Genomic DNA, 22,512 nt, shown 5'->3' with positions numbered 1-22,512 from the left:
AGTGGATGTGGCTCAGGCTGTTAGGCAGTCACCTCCCACGTGGGAGGACCCGGTTAGGTTCTCAGTGTCTCCTGGAGAAGGCGAGCAAACAATGAACAGACAGATAAGAGAACCATCTGGGGGAAAGGAAAGATAGATTAGCTAGATTAGATAGATAGATAGATAGATAGATAGATAGATAGATAGATAGATAGATAGACAGACAGACAGACAGATCTTTTTTTTAAAAGGTGATTATCATTTTGGAAAAATCACATTATAGAGCAATATCGATTCACAAATACAACATACCTATATGTTTTTATAATTTCAGTTGCTACATTTGTGATATAGGATGTGAGCATCTCATTATTTGTAATATAGGAATGCCTGAGTATTTGCAATCTGAAATAAAATATTTAATATAAATTGCTTTCCTTTTATAATATTAAACAGCATAAATAATATGAATTTATTTTTAACTTTATATAAATACATATAAAGGTTATCTTGTCTACTAATTTCATTTCAGTATAGTAAAGGAAGCATTGCAAAATAATTGCTACATGAAGGAGGCACCAGGTCCAACAGAATAGGGAACTTCTAGTATAGCAGTAAACAGAATGGGACCCAGGTCAGAAACCTGACATTTGAAAGGAAAAAGGAAGAACAAGGTAAGAAATGTAGACAAAAAGGTAGGAAGTATCTTGAGAGAGGGAGTACCATCTAGGAAGCCTAAAGAAAAGGAAGTCTCAGCAAGAAGGGTTGCCAACATCATCAAACATTTCAGCTGAAAAAAAATTGAAATGGATTTGGAAATAAGAAGGGTACTGGTAATTTTTGCCTGAATAGTTTCAGCACAGGAGCTGAGACAGAAGCAATACTGCAATGAGTGAGCATGAACAAAGAAGAGATAGAAACAGTTATTATAATATAGGCTTCTCTTACAAGAAGTATAGAATAAAGAGAAGAGAAACAAGACACTGGAACAAGGAGAATATGAGAGTTGGTTTTTGTTTTTTTGTTTGTTTTTGTTTTCTATTTCTAGTTTTTGTTGTGTAGGCTAGAAAAGACTTCTGAGAGATTAACTCAAACAATATATCTTAGATACCAAGTCTTGACTTCATTATAGATGTCTAATTTCCAAATTTTAAGAAATACTCTCTTACAAAATGAAATATTTAAAGTTGATGAAATGATATGATACCTAGGATTTGATCCAAAAGAATCCAATCCAAGGTAAGGGAGAATAATTACAGATAAAGAAAAAGGTAAAACAAGATCAGTCATGAGTTGTTAACTATTAAATCTGGATGATGAGGGAAGCGGATGAGGTTCAACTAATAGAGCTTTTGCCTGCCATATAGGAGGTCCAGGGTTTGATATCCAGAGTCTTCTGGCCCATGTGGTGAGCTGGCCCACAGGCAGTGCTGCCATGTACAAGGAGTGCTCTGCCATGGAGGGGTGCCCCCTGCATAGGGGTGCCCCACACACAAGGAATGTGCCCTACAAGGAGAGCTGCCCCGCGCAAAAAAAGCACAGCCTGCCCAGGAGTAGTGTCGTATACACAGAGAGATGACACAACAAAAAGAGACACAGATTTCCAGAGCCTGACAAGAATGCAAGCAGACAAAGAAGAACACACAACGAATGGACACAGAGCAGACAACAGGGCAGGGAGGGAGAAGGGGAAAGAAATAAATAAAATAAATCTTTTTTTAAAAAAAATCTGGATGATGAGTATATAAGTATTCATAGGCTCTTTTTTCTTTTTCTGAATATGTTTAAAACTTTCCCACAATACTTTTTAAAAAGAAATAATCTAAAATGTTCAAATATTTTTCACTTTTATATATAATCATATGTTCTTAAAGGTCAAATTGATGATACTGATTTTTACTGGGGCTATATTTTGAGGATTTTTTAGCAATGATAATTCATTAAATGCTGAATTATTTGTTTCTCATCTATCTTCCCTTTGATCACAGCAAGCAATTTCATGTCAACTGTATGGGAAAAAGAGATGGAAAAAAAAACAGACAAAAGATGATGCCAGAGTTATGGGTCACAAAGTTCAAAAATCCCACTCCAAGGATATTTAACAGTATCCACATAACAGCACAGATAGAAATGCTTATTATCTCTTCATAGCTTTACATAAAATGCATCTGAAATTACCTCTAAATTTTTTAACTGCACCATATGAGCAGGAAAAAAGTGAACTCTGAACTAAGAAACATGAATTACCTTCTAGTTTTGCCACCAATTTTAGCTGTGAACTTCATCAAGTCTCTTAATCCCTCCACACCTCAGTTTCCTCAACTTCTTAGAAAGGAAGTGGAATTAAATTAACTCAAGGATAATGTCCACTTCTAACATTCTAGGCTTCCACACATCTGGTCTACACAAAACCTAAACATATTAGTTCAAGTGGACAAAAATCTAGACCAAGTTAGTTTTTTTTTTAATTCTTTTTTTATTTTGTATTTTTTTATTCATTAAGCAGTTTTACTGAGATATATTCACACACCATATGATCTATCCAAAGTGTATAATCAATGGCTTTCAGCAATTACAATGATGTGCATTTATCACCACAGAAAATTTTAGAACAATTTCATTATTAAAAAAAACAAAACTCCATACCCCTTAGCAGTCCTTACCCAGTTCTACATAACCACTAATCTAATTCTATCTTTATAAATTGATTTATATTACAAACAGAATCATATAATATATAGTACTTTGTGTCTTTCACTTAGCATAATGTTTTATTTTGGGGTTTTTTTGGTCTGATACTAATATTTTGTAGTATTAACAAACATTTGTTCAGCTTTAAAGAAAAACAGAGACCAACAGCTACTTAATTGTGGTCAATAGACCCTAGACCTTCCTGAGACCTTTCCAGGGAGTCAACAGGGTCAAAACCAATTTCATAATAATACTAAGACATTTGTCTTTTTCACTGTATTTACAGATGCACTGATGGTGCAAAAGCAATGTGGTTATGGAAGTAAACTGGGATCAATGGATAGAGCGTCCGCCTATTACACGGGAGGTCTGCAGCTCAAACCCAGGATCTCCTTGACCCATGTGGAGCTGGCCCACGCGCAGTGCTGATGCATGCAAGGAGTGCCGTGCCACGCAGGGGTGTCCCCCACATAGGGAAGCCCCACGTGCAAGGAGTGCGCCCCGTAAGGAGAGCCGCCCAGCGCAAATGAAAGTCCAGCCTGCCCAGGAGTGGCACCACATACACGGAGAGTTAATGCAGGAAGATAAGGCAACAAAAAGAGACACAGATTCCCATGCCGCTGACAAGAATAGAAGTGGACACAGAAGAACACACAGCGAGTGGACACAGAGCACAGACAACTGGGGGGGGGGAGGGGAGAGAAATTAATAAATTAATAAATCTAAAAAAAAATTATTAAAAAAAAGCAATGTGGATAAAATTTCTATCACTTTAGCTAGAACCTTGGCAGTGGCATCAAACTACTAGTACTCATTGTATTCTTCACCATCATGCACCACAGTATAATGAATGCTAGTTTTGGAAGCAGAGGAGGCTTAAGTAATCGGGTACCTCCATTCCACATGGGAGGTCCTGGGTTCAGTTCCCAGAGCCACCCAAAAAAGAATATGAACAGAGAGCAGACAGCAAGCACAAACAATGAGGAGGGAAGAAATAAATAAAGTAAAATAGGGAAACGGACTTTGGCCCAGTGGTTAGGGCGTCCGTCTACCATATGGGAGGTCCGCGGTTCAAACCCCGGGCCTCCTCGACCCGTGTGGAGCTGGCCATGCGCAGTGCTGATGCGCGCAAGGAGTGCCGTGCCATGCAAGGGTGTCCCCCGCGTGGGGGAGCCCCCACGCGCAAGGAGTGCGCCCGTGAGGAAAGCCGCCCAGCGTGAAAAGAAAGAGCAGCCTGCCCAGGAATGGCGCCGCCCACACTTCCCGTGCCGCTGACGACAACAGAAGCGGACAAAGAAACAAAAGCAGACAAAGAAACAAGACGCAACAAATAGACACCAAGAACAGACAACCAGGGGAGGGGGGGAAATTAAATAAATAAATAAATCTTTAAAAAAAAAAAAAATAATAAAAAAATAAAGTAAAATAAATATTTTTTAAAAAATAAAAAGAATGCTAGTTTCACTTAAGAATGTCCTTGATGAAGCAGTAAAATTTACTAATTTTATCATAATTCAGTCTGAAAGTACACGTCTTTTTAATATTTTGTAAGAGAAAATGGGAAATGCATATACAGCATTTTTGCTGCACCACAAAGATGACATGGTCTCTAGGAAAAGACTTTTGTGAATGTTTGATTTGTGAACTTCATGATGGGGCCAGGCCCATTTGTTCATGGAACACCATTTCTACTTGAAAAAAATTACTGAAAATTACCGTGGTTATTTAAACTTGGGTATTTGGCAGGCATTGTTGTTGTTTTTTTTTTCCTCAAGGAAGCCTGTTCATTTCAAGAAAAACAACTTAGTATATGCTGACAATGGTAAAACTCAGGCTTTCCAATGAAAAGTAGAATCTGAGAACACGTGTATCCACCACAATGAGCGTAACAGCTTCCTGATACTTAAAGTTGTCTCTGATAAGGTCAGAATACGATTTTTTGATATTACATAAATTTGGAAGATCTGCATAACGCAATGAATCTATATATTCCTAATGGCCAATATAACATGCTATAAAATCAAGACTGCATAAAAGATCCAGTCAAAGTGCAAAAAGGACCAACGGGTTGTAATGTAAGAGACTTCAAAAAGTTCATTAGTAAATTTCAGATTCCACCTTGAAATTAAACTTTAAGAAACTACTATTGTTGAGTTTTGGTATAGAATAAGAGATGAATATGCACAATTATCTGAAAACGCTAAATAAATAAGTCTCACTTTCCCAACTACATATCTGTGTAAGGCCAGAGTCTCTTCATGTAAGATGTACCTCAACCTAAAAACATACTGCAATAAATTGAATGCATAAGCAGGTATGAAAATTCAGATCTCTTTTATTAAGTCAGACAAATTTATAAAATGTAAAATAGTGCAACTTCTACTTTTTTTTTTTTTGCTTTGGAAAATAATATAAAAGATTTCTATTAACATGTGTAGCAGTTTGATATGGTTATGAATTCTAAAAATGGATACTGGATTATGTTTGTAATCTGGTCTGTACCTGGGCATGTTTAAGTTATGATTAGGGGAAGCAGACATGGCTCAACTGATAGAGTGTCACTGTGTGGTGAGCAGGCCATGCACAGTGCTGCCACACACAAGGAGTGCTGTGCCATGCAGGGGTGTCCCCCACGTAGGGGAACCCCACGTGCAAGGAGTGCACCCTGCAAGGAGAGCCATCCCACATGAAAAAAGTGCAGTCCGCCCAGGAGTGGTGCCACACACACGAAGAGCTGACTCAGGAAGATGATGCAACAAAAAAGAGACACGGTTTCCCAGTGCCACCTGATAAAATACAAATGGATGCAGAACACACAGCAAATGGACACAGAGAACAGACAACGGGGGGAGGGGGAGAGGAGAAATAAATCTTAAATAAAAAGTTATGATTAAGGCATTGAGTCCCCACCCCTTGGTGGATGGGGACTCACAGACAAAAGGCATGGCAAAGGACAGAACTGAGGGTTTTGGATGTTGGAGTTTTGATGGTGGAGTGTGATGCTGAAGTCTTAAGCTGGAGCCCCCAGAAGTAAGAACACAGAGGAAAGAGAAGCAAGCCCTGGGAAGAAAGGACCTGAGCCACGAGACCAAACAAAGAGGAATAGAAACAGCTCTTTAGACATGGCAGAAACCCTAGGGAGAGAGACAGAGCCATTCACCTGATAGTCTACAGACGACCTTGTGGAGAGAGGCAAAGTCTAGAGAGGCTCATAGTCTACAATTGACCTGATGGAGAAAACAGAGGAGCTAAGCCCTGGAAGAGAGGAGCCCAGGAAGCCTGAACCCTCACAGACATGGGCAGCCATCTTGCTCCAACACGTGGAAATAGACTTTGGTGAGGGAAGTAACTTATGCTTGATGGCCTAGTAACTGTAAGCTCCTACCCCAAATAAATAACCTTTATAAAAACTAACAAATTTCTGGTATTTTACATCAGCACCCCTTTGGCTGATTAATACAACATGTACTTATTATTATTTGTAAATAGATTAGATCATTTAACTTCTAATACAGTAACTATTTATAAATATAACCCACATTTAAAAAATCTATTTGTAGAGTTCTCAATAATTTTTAAGAATGTAAAGCGGTCCTGAGACCTGAGATTTGATCTATACAAAACCTTACAAAGCCTTTGGACAGGCAATTAACACCTTCTAGTTACTCACAATCTAGTGCAAGCACGGGAGAATAAAGGAAGATACACACATTTTATACAACCTGTGATGAAGATTATAATACAGGTATAACTTCAGATAGTAAATTTGTGAAGGCTACTGTGTTGATTTGAGTCTTTTATGTGGAACCCAGAAAATTGTTTTTAAATTAAACCTTATTGTGAAACTTTGATTAGATTAGATTGAGGTAAGGCAATGTCCTTCTGATTAGGTCACTTTATTACAGCATGACTCAGGGTAGGCCTTAATCCTTTTAGAGGAATGCTTTATAAACAGAGGTATAAAAGCCACAGTCACAGAAAGAAGGCCTCAGAAACAAAGAGAGAGGTCCCGGAGGCCAGAGGCTGAAATTGGCAGAGCACAAAGGCATGAAAAGAGGCCCCCCCAGAGGCTGAGAAAGAAGGCCCCTGAGAGGCTAAGAGAGAAGGTCAAGGGGGAGCAAGAAGCTAAAAGCAACACAGCCCAGATGAGAAGGACCGGCAGAGTTGCCATTGTGCCCTGCCACAGGGCAGGAATCTAGGATCACCAGTAGCCAACCGTCGGGGAGAGAGATTCACCTGATGCCCTGATTTGGACATTTTTTCCCAGCCTTGGAATTGTAAACTCGTAACCTAATAACTGCCCATTATAAAAGCCAATATATTTCTGGTATATTGCATTGGCAGCCTCTAACAAGCTAAATCAGCTACTTTGAAAGATTTAATTTAAACAGGTCCTAAAAGACTGGTAAGACTATAGGAAGGGTACACCAGACAAAGGGTTCATTAGAGCAAGAGTAAGGAGATGGGAAAAAGGGGACACGAGAATGTTTGGGGACAAGTTTGGGGACTAAGACAATGGCTAAAGCATAGTACAATGTCAGAAGTAGTACAGATACTCAAGTGGAAAAGTGGGCCAAGAAATCAGGTCACAATAGGTTTTGAATTGCACAATAAGAGTCTAGACTAAAATGTATTAACACAGGACTATTCTGGATTCTTACTGAGCAAGAGGATATTACAACCAGATTTCTACTTTGAATTATAACCCTAATGACAATGTACAGGATAGACTGAAGACTGAGAAAAAGCACCAAATATAAGGAGATAATGACTAGAAGGAAAAGTAATGAGACTTGAACTCAATCAGAGGCGTTAGAAAGTGAAGGACAACCTCTGAAAGGCAGAACAGGGTTTGACAACTTATAGAATCTGCCAAATGAAGAAGGAAGGATGAGAGAGGGTTCTGAGCTTGAACAAGCAGGGTAATAGTGTTGCCATTTTCTGGACAAGGGAAACAGAAGATGCAAATTTCTTAAGGAAGGTGGATTTGATTGGAATATGTGAAGTTTTAAGATGTCTGGAGAGCATCAGTTAGTTTGGCAGTGTTGTTGGTCAAGAAATTTTGGAAAAATCTTCCCAAAGATGAGAGCTGGAACCATGGGGCTGATATAATTATCAAAAATATGAACAGAGTAGAGCAAAATGCCAAGTACAGGATTTTATGAGAATATGAACACTAAAGGCATGTGCAGAGGAAAATGAATAGCAAAAACAAAACATGAAGTCAGACACCTAAGAAAGTAAATGACCACAGAAGGCTAGGAAGGAAAGTGTTTCAAGTTTCAAGGAGGATTAGTTGGCCAATAGCTGAAGAGTCTGGAAAAGAATAATGATCTAAATGAGGTCACTGGATCTATTAATTAGGAGGTGACCAAGTAGTTCTGTTGAGTGTTAGGAACAAAATACAGATTACAAGGACTTATTAGCATGGTATTAGGTACTCAGAATAAGTATTTTACCCAAGGCTACATGAAAATATGTTTTCCAAACAATTATGTGCTTTTCAACTATAACAAATTTTTTAATTAAAATAATTTTTTAAAATTTCTTGTTATTTTCAGAGAATTTATTTCAGAGTCATGCAAAACAGATTTGAGCACTTAAACAGAACACTAGGATTTACCTAATGAATTGTATGACACAAAAAGCATTTTACTTTGATATATTGAACCTCAACTGTTTAAAAGAACTTTGTTCTTACTATTAAATAAGCACACTAAAGTAAATTTTACTAGAAGTCCAACAGATGACATTTATTGAAAGTGTATATATATATATTAATTGGGAAATGGGTTGAACCACCAGTCTACCATATAGGAAGTCCAGGGTTCAATATCAAGGGCTTCCTGGTGAGGGCAAGCTGGCCCACATGGGGAGCTGGCCCACATGGAGTACTGGCCCATGCAGGAACGCAGCCCCGTGCAGGAGTACTGCCCTGTGCGGGAATGCCGCCCTGTGTGAGAATGCTGCCCTGCGTGAAAATGCCACCCTGTGCAGGAAAGCTACCCCGCGTAAGAGTGCTGGCCAACGCAGAGAGCTGGCACAGCAAGATGACAAAACGAGACACAGAGGAGAGAAAATTAGAAGACGTAACAGAGCAGGAAGCCAAGGTGGCGCAAGAGAGTAATCGCCTCTCTCCCACTCTGGAAGGTACCGGGACTGGTTCCCAGAGCTATCTAATGAGAACATAAGCAGACACAGAAGAACACAGAGCGAATGGACACACAGAGCAGACAACAGGGGAACGGGGGGAGAGAAATAAATAAAATCTTTAAAAAATAAATAATTTTTAAAAAGAATTAAAAAAGAGGGTATATATATTTTACCCAATCTTTTTTTTTTTAACAATACCAAGGCCAATATGAGCTCAAACTTCATCTTGGCATATTTATATCAAATGTGTATTTAGCTGGGCCTAAGTTTATACAAAGCTATTGTGTGAAAAATCCATATTTTATCAGTATAATCTAGAAAACAATTATGTTGAAAAAGATTCTCCTGGGAGCAGATGTAGCTCAAGCAGCTGAGCACCTGCCTCCCACATACAAGGTCCTGGGTTCAATCCCTAGTATATCCTAAAAAATAAAATAAACAACAAAACAAATGATAAAACCAACTCGGGGGAGCCAATGTAGCTCAGTAGCTCAATAGTTGAGTGCCGGCTTCCCAAAGAGGGTGTCAAGTTCAATCTCTGGCCCCAGTACCTTAAAAAAAAAAAAAAAAGATTCTTCCTTTCACAAAAGAAATCACAATAGGGTTTCTTTAATAATGGAGCATTCCCAGGATAGCAAAAATAGTACAATTCCATTTTTTATTTAATTTACACAAAACCTTACAGGAATACATTTGTTTAAAGCAAATATGTTAAGTATATAATTAAAACTGGTAGGTGTTAAGGAGTTGGAAAGGCATGTGCCATAAAGAATGGTTTAGACTATGTGTATCCAGGTAGTTTCCCTTCTTTCATCAACTGGCAGGAATGCCAGAGCTCTAGGTAAAGCATGACTGTGAGGACAGAGTCTGGCCTCTGGTGAAAAAGAGGATGCAACAGAGGAGCTGTCTGCTTTGGACTTAAACATGGGCAAAAGCTGGAAGATATCATGATTTAACCACCCCTTGTTTAGGTACAGAAAGAACAGATTAAACTTGGAGGGTTTGTCAAAGCTCTGAATCTTTAAAAGAACACAGAGCATAAGGTTATTGACAAGTCAAAGTTGGGAAAGACCCTTATCACTTGAGTGACCTTAACAAAGTAGTTAGATACCAACTCTCTCAGCCGTAAAATAAGATCATACGTATACCCACATCACAGGGTCAATGTGAGAAGCAAATGAGAGGAACACTCAAAAATGTTTGACATGTAAATGGCCCTTAAGAATTATTAGGACTGTTAGAATTGTACTACTCTACAGTCATTGCAGATCACTCAGTCAGTTTATCACTACAATATACTGCCTCCCCCAACCCATCAGATCTAGACCCTTAAATAGTCTAGCATGCTGACTTACTCAGCTGTCTCCATTTTCTGAAAATACTAATGTATATCAATGTTGTCTGTCAAAGAGAGGACAGAACCAAAGTCCATGAGATTCTGGACCAGTTCTGGAAGCAAATTTTTAACAAATAAAAGCACACCTCCTGACACTCTAACATTCCTGCAAACACTCCTGTAGTCATCAGGCTATCTCCATTTTTACTAATGAATCATTAAAATCACCGAATTAAACAACTGGTTTATGAATTCCTAACTTCTGCTGCCCGCCCCCCAAAAACACAAACTTATTAGTAGAATATACCCTTATATAAAATTCTGATCAATATAAATATTTTTTCTGGTTTCTAAAACATCTGTAGTGACATCCAGTCATATGGTAGAAATTATTCAATTCCTATTCTCCCCACTTCACCACAACTGCTAGAAAATCTTTTGCAAACTAGTATGAACCTCCTCAAATATCCATTTAAATACATGGTAATTTTTTAAACTTTACATTTATCTGTTTTCTCCTTCATCTCAATCACCAACACCAAAGAAGTTTTGTTTGACCTCAAAGACTAGCACAATAGATACATAAATCATCTTGCTTTTCTAATTTGCAAAGTCAACAATGATGAACAGGAAAAGCAGAGAAACAAATACATTCTTCTTCAAAACACATACCCAAGCATACTTTGTTCTTCCCCAAACACTAAAACCAAAAGGATAACAGACAGCAAATCATGCCCACAAACCAAAACACAGCTGGTTCATCTAATTTTAGAAAAAAATAACAAGGAATAAGAGAAAAGTTCTCTCTGGAATAACTCAATCCTCAAATCAGGGAAATTCAAAGAGCACAACATGGAAAAACCAACAGCCTCAACTCTCTCCTGCTAGATACTTATACCCTATTAATGCCAAAACAAAATTAAAAACGTGTTTTTAGAAGATCCCACCAAAGTCTGAAATATCCCCTTTTTTCAAAAGAACATCCACTCACCAAGAAAATATCTAATTGCATTATTTCCAGGCACAGGTTCTATTTGGTTTATTCCAAACCTGTTTTTCCCTTTAACCATAATCTTGAAGACAAGCTAAAAGAACATTCTTGTTCCCACACACACAAAAAGACTATTATGACATAGGTGTCCAAAAGTAGCCTTTATTTGTATGCCAAATTCTCACAGCCAGGTGTTTATTTGGTTAATATGCTAAACTGTAGGCAATATAGCTCTACCTTTTATGGAAGCTGTGAATAAGACCCATTATAGGCGCCAGACTTGGACCAGTGGTTAGTCCGTCTACCACATGGGAGGTCCGCGGTTCAAACCCCGGGCCTCCTTGACCCGTGGGGAGCTGGCCCACACGCAGTGCTGATGCGTGCAAGGAGTGCCGAGCCACGCAGGGGTGTCCCCGGCGTGGCGTAGGGGAGGCCCACGCGCAAGGAGTGAGCCCTGGAAGGAAAGCCACCCAGCGCAAAAGAAAGTGCAGCCTGCCCAGAAATGCCACCCAGCGCAAAAGAAAGTGCAGCCTGCCCAGAAATGGTGCCGTACACATGGAGAACTGACACAACAAGATGACGCAACAGAAAGAAACAGATTCCCGTGCCGCTGACAACAACAGAAGCGGACAAAGAAGACGCAGCAAATAGACACAGAGAACAGACAACAGGGGTGGGGTGGGGTGGAAATAAATAAATAAATAAATCTTTAAAAAAAAAAAAGACCCATTATAGCTGCTTCTTAATCAAAGATCTTGTACTTCTCTTCCCCTGGGACCCTCAAAGAAGAAAAGGTATATAAGACATAATCTACCTGTGTTTGGGAGAGTACTGCTCATATTTTAAGGTCCTACAGCTCGTAAGAAGAGAAACTCTTTTCTTTAGTAACCCTCAGTAATCTATTCAAAATAAAGAGCACAGATTCACACTTTTTTTAGATGAACTTAAAATTAACTAGGTGAAGTTGGCATTAGCAAAAAAGAGTTGGTGATAACAGCAAATTTCAGCAAATTTATACAGAAATTCAATGTTTTGAAAAGGGTTTGGGGGCCCTGTCCCAATCAAGATAGGGTTAGATGCTGTAGGGTCTTTCCCTGTCCCTGCTCCCCACCCCACAATACACCCAACACAGAAGCTTTGAATGACTAGCAAGAACTGGCAGAAACATCTTTCTACAAATTCCAGATGACTTCTGTAACAGGGCAAACAATGAATGAAGAAAAAGGGTACTAAAAAGTGATAGGATCTCGTGGCACCTTGGCTTGCCCTTACTTCATCCCCTTACCTGCTCCCAGTGGCTCTCTGGTCCCAGTTCCAGAGAGAGCTGAGTAATCCTCGTGCACATATTGGGTGCTTGTATGTCTTGCACAATCTGTCTAGTGGTGGGAAGTGCTGTCTCAGAACTCGCCCTGAATATAGAAGGCAACTTAAAGAGCTCTCCGACCGAATGCTATGGGAAAGCAGTCAAGTGGTGCTGCCTGGGACAAAGGATTGGTGGCTATAGGGTACACAGTGCAGTGCCCAGGACTATGAGGAAACTGTTTTATTGGGAAGAAGAGATATTCATACCCACATAAAGAGGGCACTTCCTAGGATACATACACATGTCCAAGATAAAAAGCACGTACAAAAAGGATCATGGGCTCCCAACTCATTGTATGGATAAGGTCTGAAAGAGAACACTGGCTCAGGTCAATCTGCAAAGACTGGGAAAGGTATTTTGTGTTTTGTGTTATTTTCCCTTTTTTTTTTTTTTAGAAAGGGGAGGAGTAGTGAGTTGACTCCTGGCACTCAAGAGAAGCTGCCTTAAACACTAGCTTAATACAAGTTTAAGGAATAGATACCTCAGTATCTAAATTCCAGTGATAACACGTGAAAATATTAAAATGTCCAGGTTTCAACAAAAGATAGCAAAACATACAAAGCCACAGGAGACAATGGTTCAGGCAAAGAAGAAGATTAAAGCATTAGAAACCATCAGTGAGGATAGTGTAGACAAAGAGTTTTAAAACTTCATTCAAAATATGCTCAAAGAGCTAAAGGAAAACATGACCAAAGAACTAAAGGAAATCAGGAAAACAACAAATGAAAACAAAGGTATTATCAACAGAGAGATGGAAATTATAAAAAGGAACCAGAACTGAAGACCACAGTAACAAAAATTAAATTTCCCTAAAGAGGTTCAACAGCAGATTCAAGTTGGCAGAAAAATGAATCAGTGAACTTGAAGATAAGATAATTAAATCTTCCAGTCTGAGGAGCAGAAAGAGGAAAGAATGAAGAAAAGTGAGCAGGGCCTGAGGAATCTGTGAGACACCATCAAGCATACCAATATATGCATTGTGGGAGTCCCAGGAAAAGAAAAGAGAATATTCAAAGAAATAATGGCTGAAACCCTCCAAATTTAACAAAAGACTTGAATATACATATTCAAGATGTTCAACAAATTCCAAACAGATGAAACTCATATAGACCCATAATGCACCACGGTTTGTTGGTTTTTATTTTGTTTTTTTTACAGAAAAGAGCTATCTTCCTGAGCTATTAATTAGAGGCAGTGGTGGGGCAGGGTATAGATGAGTTGAGCAGTCACATTTTAGGCATCTGTCCTCTATCCTCAATAAGACACTCCTTCATTTGGACCACCTTTGACTACAGGTAGATCTATCACTTGCCTTAAAATAAATATTTGTAGTTCTTCTGGGTCTCTTCTGGAGCTCAAGCTGGGATGTTAATCTGCTGTGCCTCCTAAAGGCATTTGAAGGCAATGGTTAGAGAATTCCAAAAGTCAAAAGAAGCAACTTACAAGGGAGTTGAGGTACTTCATCACCACTAGACAGCCCTATAAGAAATGCTAAAGAGAATGCTGCAGGGTGAAAGGACAACTGACAACTGATGGACACCACAAGAAGAAATAAAGATCTTGGCTGCCTACATGGGACCCATGCCTCATCCCCTGCCCACCCACCCCTACATACTAATATGCCAAGCCCACTGCCTGCTGCTTGCTAGCTCTGCATACCAGCATCCAGAGTATCTGGGCCATGACTCCCATCCAAAGTTTCAAGAGACCTCATCAAAATGCCATCTCAAATGGAACATGCCATAGAAACTATGATGTTTATGTTTCACAAATCTGCCAGAGATAAAGGCTACTTAACAAAGGAGGACTTGAGAGTACTCATGGAAAAGGAGTTCCCTGGATTTTTGGAAAATCAAAAAGACCCTCTGTCAGTAAACAAAATAAGGAAGGATCTGGACCAGTGTCAAGATGGCAAAATGGGCCTCCAGAGCTTCTTTTCACAAAGTGCAATGACTATTCTGTAGTACATATGAAGCAGAAGGAAATGAAGTAGGCAGAATAGAGGAATTAATTTCCCCACCCTCCTAAGAATTATCCCGAGTTGCTTAGGAATCTGCCCCACAGCCTCCCTTTGATTAAGGATTTCACAGCATATCCAGGCCTTTAGAAAATGTACAAATAAAATCCAACTCTCATTTGACAGGTAGAGGACAACAAGGCAGTTAAATGCCAGATAAGCTTTTGATTTTATATTGTTTATATTCCCTTGCCCTCAATAAACAAATTCCTTTTTTAATTAAAAAAAAAAAGACCTCTAGTAACATTTGTAAATAAAAATACCAGTACTATTGTATTTCTTATCTGTAACTCCACTTTTTACTTCCATTAGGATTTAAAAGACAAAAGAGGGAAGCAGACATTGTTCAAGTGATAGGGCCTCTGCTACCACATGGGAGGACCCAGGTTGGATCCCTGGGTCCTCCTGGTGAAAAAGAAAGGAGAGAGAGCATGCCTGAGTGGCAAGACAGTGCCCACGTGATGAGCCAGTGCCCACACAAGTGAGTCATCCAGCAAGATGATGACACAACAAAAGAAAGACAAAGGAGAGAGTCAAGGTGAAGCGTAGCAGAGACCAGGAACTGAGGTGGTGCAATTGACAGGGACCCTCTCTCCACATCAGAGGTCCCCAGGGGCGAATCCTGGTGAATCCTAAAGGAGAAAGACGAGAAGAGAAGGCAAAAAGAGAAATAGATATAGAAGATTACAGAGCAAATGGACACAAACAGCAAAAAAACAGCAGGGTGGGGGAAGGGAAGAGGGAGGGGAAGAAAAAAAAAGACAAATGAATAAAATGTAATGACAGGGAAACGAATGTGGCTCAACCAAAATTGGGCTCCCATCTACCATATGCGAGGTCCAGGGTTCGATGCCTGGGGCCTCCTGGTGAGGGCAAGCTGGCCCACTTGGCAAGCTGGCCTATGCAGAGTGCCAGCCCACACAGGAATGTTGCCCCACACGGGATTGCTGGCCTACGCAGAGAGCTAGCACAGCAAGATGACACAACAAGAGACACAGAGGAGAGAAAATAAGAAGACGTACCAGAACAGGGAGTTGAGGTGGCGTAAGAGTGTGATTGCCTCTCCCCCACTCCGGAAGATTCCAGGATTGGTTCCCAGAGCCGCCTAATGAGAATACAAGCAGACAGAGAACACACAATGAATGGACACAGAGAGCAGACAACAGGGGGAGCAAGGGGGAGAAATAAACAAAAAATAGATCTTTAAAAAAAAAAATGTAATGATAAACCAATGATTTTGAACCCAATGGATAAACATATAATTTATGACAAGAACTACATAAGGGGACCTGAGTGTATAGGAACATAATGTATAAAGTTAAATTTGTATCAAAGCAAAAGAAATTGTTATAAATTTAGGATTCTGAATTTAAGCTCCATGGTAAACACAAAGAAAATATCAGAGAATATGCAAACTCACAGAAATAAAAAGTAGAGTACAGGTCACAAGGAGTGGAGAGTTAATACAAAATGAGTGTAAGGTTTCTGTTTGGGGTGAAAGGAAAGTTTTAGTTATGGAATACATGAATGTTGAATGTGAATAATCCCACTGAGTGGTATGGTTGGGAGGGGTTGGAACAGCAAAATTTATGTTTACACAATTTTTTAAAAAGAAAGAGAAACTAAAGAGATAATGACAATTTTTTTTGCCTTTTTTTTTAATGTTACATTCAAAAAATATGAGGTCCCCATATACCCCCCACCCCCCTGACCCCATGCCTCCCCCCATAACAACAACCTCCTCAATCATCATGAGACATTCACTGCATTTGGTGATTACATCTCTGAGCACCGCTGCACCACATGACACTGGATGTGATCTAAGAATGGAGGAGAAAAGGCTCAAACAGACAGTAGTAGGAAATAAGAAACGAAATATATACTCTAAGCTTTACATCAACGTTAAATTTAACTTGAACCTGCACTCAAGGTGATCACATACATCAACATCCTTGCTCCTAGGAAATGTACATGGAAGTATTATGTGTTCAAGGAGTATGATATGTTCAACCTGCTCACAAATATTCCGAAGATAGGTAAGTAGGTAGGTAGGTAGGTTAAATAGAATGATATGGCAAAGGTGGCAAAATGTTAAAATTGGTAGATCTGGGGATCTGGAAGTTATGGTAATACTGGAATTCTGTAGGGGTTTGTATTATTTTTGCAACTGTCCTATAAGCATGAAATTATTTCAAAATAAAAAGTTCTTTTTAAAAGGGGGGCTTAAGATTAAAAGAAATTATTTCATAAGTTTTACATCTAGTAACTGCTATCACATCTAGACAATGTTTTAGTGTTTTCGCTATCAAGAAAGTCCACGTGAATAGGGAGTATAAATTCAAGAATACAAAGAATTGTTACCTTTTCTTGTCAAACATGGGGTTTTTTTTAAAGATTTTTTTTTATGACAATTACATTTTTTATTTATTTATTTTAAAGATTTATTTATTTATTCCCCCCACCCCTCCCCTGGTTGTCTGTTCTTGGTGTCTATTTGCTGCGTCTTGTTTCTTTGTCCGCTTCTGTTGTCGTCAGCGGCACGGAATGGGAAGTGTGGGCAGCGCCATTCCTGGGCAGGCTGCACTTTCTTTTCACGCTGGGCGGCTTTCCTCACGGGCGCACTCCTTGCGCGTGGGGCTGCCCCACGCGGGGACACCCTTGCGTGGCAGGGCACTCCTTGCGCGCATCAGCGCTGCGCATGGCCAGCTCCACACGGGTCAAGGAGGCCCGGGGTTTGAACCGCGGACCTCCCATATGGTAGACGGACGCCCTAACCACTGGGCCAAAGTCCGTTTCCCAAAGATTTTTTTATTTATATCTCTCATCTCTCCCCTTCCACCCCCCTCCCCAAGTTGTCTGCTCTCTGTGTCCATTTGCTATGTGTTCTTCTGTGTCCACTTCTATTCTTGTTAGCAGCCCGAGAATCTGTGTCTCTTTTTGTTGCATCATCTTGCTGTCTCAACTCTCTGTGTGCGTGTCACCACTCCTGGGCAGGTTGGACTTTCTTTTGCGCTGGGCAGCTCTCCTTACAGGGTGCACTCCTTGCTTGTGGGACTCCCCTATGCAGGGGACACCCTTGCATGGCACAGCCCTCTCACATGAGTCAGGAGGCCCTGGGTTTGAACCATGGACTCCCATATGGTAGGCGAATGCTCTATCAGTTGAGCCAGGTTCACTTCCCTCAAACATGTTTTAAAGTAAGTCATTAAAAGATTTTTCTTAATGAAATGACATTTATTCCATTAAACCAAAATTATCTAAAGAAGCAAAATATCTCATCAAGGTTTAATAACATATTAAAAAAGTGCTTTATGTTAACAGAACTAGTTTATTTTTCTCATTGGATTATAAGAATCTTCAAAAGTCCCTAAAGTAATTGTTCAGTTCAATGAGAATATGGATTAACTATGTTTTAAAAGCATACATAGAACAAGCAGACCCAAGTATTTTGCCAGTGTATCACGATGCTAAAAGTTATGTAAAATGCCCCAAGGAAATGCTACAAATTCCCAAAGGTTCTAATTAATGTCCCAATTATTCTCCGTTTGCTCCATTCTACCCCAAGTTCCTTCTCTGAGCTGCTTCTGGCCTGGGAGGATAAGCCTACAGAGATCATCACCTGCCTTCCAGATGGGTTTCAGCAATGTTGGGTTCTGGCAATAAGATCCAAAGGCAGAGAGGAACTTCTTCCTCCTTCCCAGCCTGCCTCAAAGCCACAGCTCCCACAGGTCCCCCTCCAATACCAGCTCTCAGGTAATCTCTGGAGAATTAAAGGTTTCTGGTGTTGCTTGTCCCAGGGTGCTTCACCACCCCTTGTTTGTTCCCTAACCTCTGTAAATATTCCCTTCATTTGAACCAAATAGTCCCTCTTTCTTTCCAGGCCCTACCTGGTTAAGAGTAACAATACTAAGTCTGGTTATTGAAAAACTAGCTAAAGAAATCCAATTTTAATGTTTGTTTTAAAAAAAAAAAAGGTCTTAAGAGCTCTACAAACATGTATTCATCATACATTTTTGTTACTGACATAATTGTTTAAAAATTAAATATAACTACCTCATTTCAAAATGAAGCTAGTAGGAAGCAGTTGTGGCTCAATTGATCAAGCATCTGCCTACCATATGGAGGGTCCAGGGTTTGATACTCAGGGCCTCCTGGCTTGTGTGGTGAGCTGGCCCACATGCCGTGCTGTTGCACCCAAGGAGTGCGTACCACACACGGGTGTCCCCTGCATAGGGGTGTCCCCCACACAGGGGTGCCCCACGCAAAAGGAGTGCGCCCTACAAGGAAAGCCACCTCATGTGAAAAAAACAAAAACAAAATGAAGCTAGTTTATAACCTTGAAACAGTCATTATGATTAAATTTAGTACTGAAATTTAACACTGCCTTGTCCTCTTAAAATAAATGCTATAAGCCCCAAATAAGCTCTTAAAAAAAACAGTGAAGGAATTCTGGTAACTGATATTTTGCCTCCTTCTACCATACACCAGCTGGTTAATCCGAATAATTTTTTGCTGTTATTGTGGAAGCCCTCCTGAAGCACAAGAGGAAGAAAAGGTTTAAGCAGCGGTTCTCAAATTTTGGTGTGGCTATAAATCAATGGGGAAGCTTGTTAAAATGCTAATACCTAGACCCCACCCACACCATTCTGAGGTGTTTTTACCAGTTCTCCAATTCTTCAGGTAATTTTTTTTTTTGAGGTACCAGGGCAGGGATGTATGTGGGAAGCCAGCTCTTAACCACTGAGCCCCATCAGCTCCTCTGAGTTGGGTTTTTTGTTTGCTTGCTTGTTGTTTGTTTTGTTTGTCTGTTTTTAGGAGGCACCAGGGGCCAAATCTGGGACCACCCATGTGGGAAGCAGAGGATCAACCACTTTAGACACATACCACATCCACTCCCCTCTCGAAGGAATTTTGATACACACCTAAATCTAAATCTAAATCTACTTAAAAGAGACCAACTTCAAAATTCACCAAAATTCTTAATATATTGGGGTTTTTTTTCTTTTGGATGAAAATTCCACATTAAACATGACAAAAAACATGACAAGTAACAAGAATAATGCATACTAAATATGTGTCAGGCAATGTGATATGTGCTTTACAGATAATATTATCTAGGTCAGTCCTCACAAAAACCATACCACGTAGGTAATATTGCTTCCACTTCATAGAAAAGAAAACTGAAGTCCGGAGAGAAACTAATTTGACCAAGGCAATGAGTGGGCAAAGCCAGGATTACCTCAGGACTGCCTGTCCTTTCACCCTGGAGCTAGACAGCAAAACCTTGTGCATAAATGCAACACTGAAGCCACAAGGCTGTCACCAGTAGGACCGAAACCTCAGGCCAAGCAGTCAGGCAAGCAATTACACTCCCTACCAGCCACAGCTCACCCGACTTGCTCTCTCTAGACTCTTCCCCCACCCTTCACTCCCTCACCAAAGCCTTCCACCTACAAGTCTGCTATCACCTACTAGTAGAGCTTCCCAAGTTTGTAAGCATATGTTCACTCTTTCCACCTGAGTTCCTACTATGTGCTAAGCATGATGAAGGCTTCGGCATCAGATAGACCTGGATCCAAATTCAGCACTGCCAAGTGTTGGCTGTGATCCTGGGAAATTTCAACACCTCTGTGTCTCAGTTTCCTAATCCATAAAATGACATTCACAAATAAATAAATCTTTAAAAAAGAAATTTCCATTGAAAAGAAATAAAATAAAATAAAATGACGTTCATAAAACCAACCTCACTGAGGTGACAGAGTGATTAATTGAGCTAATGTACATAAAGTACTTGTCTGACATAGTACCTTACACACAGTGAGTGCTCAATAAACAATACTGCTATTAAAATTATACTCTACCAACTCCTTCTCTTGTAGCAGCAACACTTATTTTCTCTCCACCATGTTTTCTGAGACTATGCTAAAAGATAGAGCATACTTATATTTATCATGAACAGATTGGTAAGAGTACTGTAACCCAAGTAGAGTCTCCAGCAGAATGAAGGCCAGGGTAGTAGACTGCGTATTTTAAAGCAAAAGAGTCTTTTAGGAACCCTCAAATCACACCACTTTGACAACTATTTCCCAACTTCAGGGTCAGCCCTGTAGATTACATCCTAGTATGAAGAGTCTATAATTAACTTAATTCAAAACAACAGTAAAATGTCTGTCTCATTCAACACTTAGAACACTGCCTAGCCAATGGTAGGCACTCAAATATGTGTTAAATGACATGGCCAACGCAGTCTCACACCTTACCTCTTCCTGACTCTTTATGAAGACAAGTAAAATCATCATAATCAATACCAGTGTGCTAGTACTAAAAGTTGTTTACAAAATTCCCCCAAAACATTATTCTCCTTTCTTTTTTAACAAATTGTTGACTTGTCTTTAAAAGCTCTTCAACTAGAAAAGTTAATTAACATCCTTGGCTCCATGAATCTAATAAAAATGTTAAAGTAGTTCCATAATGATGCATCATGCTCATCCTCTACCTCCCATTAACAAAAAAATAAAACTGTAAATTTTAGAACTTTCTGGGGAAGCGGATGTGGTTCAAGTGATAGAGCTTCCACCTACCATATGAGAGGACCTGGGCACGATTCCTGGGGCCTCCTGGCGAAAAAGCAGAAAAGGAAGTGTGCCTGCGCCACAAGCCAGTGCCCAAGTGAGTGCACGCATGATTAGCCAGTGCCCTGCGCAAGTGAGTCCATGAAGCAAGATAATGACGCATCAAAAGAGACAAGGGAAGAGTCAAAGTGAAGCACATTAGAAACCAGGAACTGAGGTGGTACAACTGACAGGGAACTGCTCTCCCAATCAGAGGTCTCCAGGATCAAATCCTGGTGAATCCTAGAAGAGAGAAAATGAGAGAAGAAGACAACACAGATAGCAAAAATAACAGGGTGGGAGGAGGGGAAGCAGGAAAAATAAATTAATTAATTTTTTTAAAAAAAGTTTCTGAGCCATAAAAATTGAAGTCACAAAATGAAATAAGTCACTGCTAAGAGGCTAGCCTGAACTGACATCAAAGAGGCAGAGATGTTCTAGGGTTGAGAGACCACCACTTTCAGAATTTACAAATGGAAGTTCCATTTTTGGCTATGCTGCTAAGAAACTATGTGACCTTAAACAAGTTAAATTTTTGTCTCAATTTTCTCATCTGCAGAAAAGGAAGAAATTTACCATACCTATCTCATCAAGTTGTTTTAAGGACCAAATGTACATAAAACGATTTCTGAAACAATAAAGTTAATATAAGGTCTTAACTTCTGACATGAACATCTTCAGACTTTAAATGGATGATTTTTATTTATCTTTTCATGTCTCTGCCGCTGTTCCTATTGCTGAGATCCAGAGAGTTGCCAATACAAGAAGAAACTAGTTCATAACTATGGTCCTATCTCTAACAGAATAGGCCCTCAGTAAATATTTGTTGAAAAGATACTCATCTACATATACTAGAAACCAATATTCTGCCACAAAGAATATCTTACCTTGTAAAGGTTAATCAGTAGGTTACACTCAAATAAAATAACAAGTGACGTAACATATACAAAAGACACCTATGTTTTTGTCAGGACACCACCTTCCTTTGTACACATTACTCAGCACGGATGCTTAATTCTATGTGAATATACACTGAAGGAATGTGCTTCAGTATTTTGGTTTCACTTGAGACATGCTTTCTGCATAGAAAATTATTTCCTCTCTCTTTAATACTAGCAAGATTTCTTAAGATGCCAGACTTATTTTTCTGGTTTTGCTTTCTACACTTCAATACTTGCAGGGATAACTTTTGGTTGGCTTATGGTCATTTCTCTCATTTCTCATTCTTATACTCCTCAATAAGAAAAAAAAGTTTATTTTTGAAAACCATACATAAAAAGACATTATAATATTTAATACTTATTCTTAGTGTCTTTAACAGTCCATTAAAATTTGTCAAATAAAAGCATAAATGTTTTAAATGTACAAGAT

General features: G+C 39.5%; 1 protein-coding gene across 7 annotated transcripts in view; it reads right to left on the bottom strand.

Annotated features, from left to right (window-relative positions):
* Positions 1–22,512, bottom strand: part of MYO6 (myosin VI) — a 183,743-nt gene that overhangs the window by 157,790 nt on the left and 3,441 nt on the right. For 2 of the 7 annotated variants that reach the window (XM_058307051.2, XM_058307054.2), the window contains exon 2: positions 15,553–15,635. The exons of the other annotated variants lie outside the window; for them this stretch is intronic. The gene's annotated coding sequence lies outside the window, so the exon portion shown is untranslated. The remainder of the gene's footprint in view (positions 1–15,552; positions 15,636–22,512) is intronic. 7 annotated transcript variants of the gene reach the window in all.

This window comes from Dasypus novemcinctus, chromosome 11 (genome assembly GCF_030445035.2).
Source record: "Dasypus novemcinctus isolate mDasNov1 chromosome 11, mDasNov1.1.hap2, whole genome shotgun sequence".
Classification (NCBI taxonomy): domain Eukaryota; kingdom Metazoa; phylum Chordata; class Mammalia; order Cingulata; family Dasypodidae; genus Dasypus; species Dasypus novemcinctus.
Note: the sequence above shows the minus strand (reverse complement) of the source record. Positions and strands in the feature narration are given on the sequence as shown.